This window comes from Octopus bimaculoides, chromosome 22, assembly GCF_046866305.1.
Source record: "Octopus bimaculoides isolate indiv1 chromosome 22, ASM4686630v1, whole genome shotgun sequence".
NCBI lineage: Eukaryota > Metazoa > Mollusca > Cephalopoda > Octopoda > Octopodidae > Octopus > Octopus bimaculoides.
Genome location: NC_142949.1, coordinates 9,215,176 through 9,220,175, shown reverse-complemented (window position 1 = coordinate 9,220,175; position 5,000 = coordinate 9,215,176).

The following is a 5,000-nucleotide window of genomic DNA, read 5'->3' as shown; positions in this document are numbered from 1 at the left end:
TATACGCGGGTGTGATTTAAAACGCTTGTGTTTTAAAACAGTTTCACATGTACGTGTGCGTATTTGTAGATTTGTAGGTTTATCGGTGAGGATACGTGACTTTTACCGAACTAAGCAATAACGAGCACATATATATATATATATATATATATATATATATATATAAAGGAGATAGATAGATAAACATACTGACATAGATAGATACATATAGATAGATAGATAGATAGATAGATAGATAGATAGATAGACAGACATACATAAAAACAGAAATAGTATGAAACCAGGTATCACTGTTTCAATATACGAGTCTCTGTGTATGCAGTTATGCGCAGGCGCAAGTATAAATGCATTTAAACAGAACTACTTAGTAATAAAAATATAGCCATCGCTTCAGAATATAAAAGAAGGAAAAAAAACACACATAGCGAGACAAAAGGTCCAAAGAAAATGGAGTAAAAAGCAGCAACAAAGGCAGAACATTACAAGAACTGTGAAAGGGTGTTTGAAAAGTGTAAATCTGTAGAAATCTAGTGTTGTATATATTTACTTTGAAATGTAAACTTAGCAGAGAAGTAATTGTATTATGGAAGAGAAACATTGTTTATTGTTTACGTGTTTATATTTTTATTTATGTATTTTATATGACATCACTTGACTGCTTATAAATCTTGAAACTGGCAAACATATATTCGCACAATAGACACATAAACTAGAGGCGCACAGATTTATGTATGTGCACATATATACTTCATAAATATACTAATGTTTCATAGATAAATAGAGATAGAGAGACAGACAGACAGACAGAAAGAGAGAGATACACATATACATAATATATATATATATATATATATATATATATATATATATATATATACATATGATATATAATATACATATGTAAAACTTTATGTACATATATATTAATACACATATATTCACATACGTATATATATATTTATATGTGCCTACATAAATATGCCTTATATACATATATATATATATATATATATATATATACATATATATATATATATATGTATAGGTTTGTATGTATACGCACGCACACATAATGTGTATGTGTGTGCGTGTATGTATTTGTGTGTAGTGAAATGAAATACCTTGTCTACTCGATCTCATCGATTATTTAGTAGACTTAACTCATATCTATATTTTCCGGTACCTCTTATTCTTCCAATCCTATTATTTACGTGTGTGTGTGTGTGTGTGTGTGTGTGTGTGTGTGTGTGTGTGTGTGTGTGTGTGTGTGTGTGTGTGTGTGTGGTTTTTGTGTGGTTTTGTGTGGTTTTGTGTGGTTTTGTGTCTTATCTTCGAGATCGCATATTCACAGCTCGATACATTTGTACGCTATAGTATTTGAGGAAATATAGATATACATGTACATGCATACACATCTGGCACACTGTCAGTAACAATGAGTATTGTTCCAATTGATAAAATCAGTCCAACAGCCTGCTCGTGAAATTAACATGGGAGTGTCTGAGTACTCCGCAGACAAGCGTACCCTGAACGTAGTTCTCAGGGTGATTCAGCAAGCATGATACAGAATGTGACAGGTCTGGCCCTTTGAAAATCATGTACTACTCGTAATTGCTTGCTGAGTGGACTGGAACAGCGTGAAATAAAGTTACTTGCTTAAGGACAAGACGCACTGCCAGGAGTCGAACTCCTGACCTGACGATCCAGAGCTGAATACTCTAACCATTAAGCCATGCACCTTTAGACATACACACACACACACACGAAAAACAAGGAAACCAACTTTCTCTATATAAGCGTGTAAATATATAAATGTGTACATGCTTACATATATACATACATACATATACATATATATATATATATATACATAAGCGAACAAACAGGCATGTATACAAACATTTTCTTGTATGTATATGTATTTTCAAGTATATATATGTATGTGTGTGTGTGTGTGTGTGTGTGTGTGTGTGTATGCACAAACGCACACACATACACACACGGAAAGAAAGAAAAACAACTCTGCCATCTGAGATTTGTAGATGACATCATGTTCTGTTAACAAACTGTTTAACAAGAGACAGAGGAAATACAAAGAGAATTATTTTGCCTGGAAGCAAGGTTAACTGTCTGAGAATGAACAGAAATAGAAAGAAAACAAAAACTTACACGAATTGATGAGGTAACACCAAAAGTGTTTGCGATAGAGGAAACGGAAACACAACAAGCAGCAGACTCCGTATATTTAAGATTATGAATAAATGCGGAATAAAAAGACAGAGAAATATGTAAAGGAGGGATAAATTTTAGGCTGTGCCGCGTTCAGCAAGCATGGCCGTGTTAGGAAGTTACCCCCTCGTTGTCTGTTTCAAAAGAAACATGAATGAGTGATTAACAAACAACGGGGGGAAAACGTAAAATCTAACAGTAGAGACAACCATTGGACAAAATTCATTCTGAAATGGCGATCCATGCCAGGGCAGAGCAAGGAAGGAATGGAGCGATGAGAAGGAGACTTACTGGGAACCCAGTCTATTCATATGATAACATCAAGCGGCTAACTGAAACAGTAGTAACGACATGGTTAGCCATTTTCTTCAGCAACAGATCGATAATAATTCACAGTAACAACGGCGCGGGTATGTATATATATATATATATATATATATATATATATATATATATATATATATATATATGTATAAATTCATAAGAGTGGTACAAGTTACTTCTACTCTAGGCACAAGGCCTTGAAAATTTTTGAGGAAGGGGGCTAGTCGATTATATCGACCTCAGTGCATAACTGGTACTTATTTCATCAAGAATGAAAGGCAAAGTCGACCTCGTCGGAATTTGCACTCAGAACGTAGCGGCAGACGAAATATATACCCTTATAGGGCTATTTTTTGCTGGAAATTAATACATTTGTATTAATACATTTGTTTTGATATATATATATATATATATATATATATATGTGTGTGTGTGTGTGTGTGTGTGTGTGTGTGTGTGTGTGTGTGTGTGTGGTCTGATCAATAAGTATCTGGACTGTTGCTGTAGTAATGAAGCTAAAGCATGGAGAGTGAAGCTGCTTTGGCACCGATTGACTTTGAATTCTACTTTTAACGTTCTTGTTCACAACTGCTGTTTACACCGGTGCTTGAAAGGAAGGCACGTAGCGTGTGATCGTCGCATTGACCATAACAGAGAAAGTTGAACTGAGAATCGGCATCAAATTTTACAGAAAGCTTGGCGATACCTGCTCAGAGACCTACGCAAAGTTTTCATCGTTCTCAGCACAATCCAGATCTTATACAACTGAAACCCGATTGTAGTTTTGGTGAGCTGAAAGCGGGTTTGGCACAAACTTGGCAGACACGCGTCTCATACCCACATCTGCAGTGATAATGGACTGAACTGAACCTTAACTAATCTGTACATCTGACAACTCAAAGATGGTGATCCGACGATTTCCCCTCACAGCTGCACGCACGTCTGCGATGTTTTTCTCAGTTCTGCTGGTTGCGAGTCTCCCAGAACGTTTGTCAATATCGACATTTTTCGGCCATCTTGGAAACGTCCGAACCACGCGTACATTTGTGGGCGGCTCATACAGTCCTCTCCATACAATTTCTGCAGCCTTGCGTTGGCCTCTGAGCAGGTATCACCATGACAACTTTCTGTCATGATCAATTCGACGACCACATGCTACACACCTTCCTTCTAAGCACAGCTATAAACGGCGGAAGTGAGCTAGAACGTTAAGACTTAGTGTACATGTACATCAGAGTTCAAGGTCAATCTGTGCCAAGCGGATTTACTCTGCATGCTTTAGCTTCGTTACTATGGCAACATTCCGGATATTTATTGATCATACATCATGTATGTGTGCGTGTATTTGTATATATATGTATGTACATATATATGCATACATAGATATATATATATATATACATATATGCATACATACATAGATATATATATATATACATATATGCATACATACATAGATATACATATATGCATACATACATAGATATACATATATGCATACATACATAGATATACATATATGCATACATACATAGATATACATATATGCATACATACATAGATATATATATATGCATACATACATAGATATATATATATGCATACATACATAGATATATATATGCATACATACATAGATATATATATATGCATACATACATAGATATATATATATGCATACATACATAGATATATATATATGCATACATACATAGATATATATATATGCATACATACATAGATATATATATATGCATACATACATAGATATATATATATGCATACATACATAGATATATATATATGCATACATACATAGATATATATATATGCATACATACATAGATATATATATATGCATACATACATAGATATATATATATGCATACATACATAGATATATATATATGCATACATACATAGATATATATATATTCATACATACATAGATATATATATATGCATACATACATAGATATATATATATGCATACATACATAGATATATATATATGCATACATACATAGATATATATATATGCATACATACATAGATATATATATATGCATACATACATAGATATATATATATGCATACATACATAGATATATATATATGCATACATACATAGATATATATATATGCATACATACATAGATATATATATATGCATACATACATAGATATATATATATGCATACATACATAGATATATATATATGCATACATAGATATATATATATATATGCATACATACATAGATAGATATATATATATGCATACATACATAGATATATATACATATATGCATACATACATAGATATATATATATATATGCATACATACATAGATATATATATATATATATGCATACATACATAGATATATATATATATATATATGCATACATACATAGATATATATATATATATGCATACATACATAG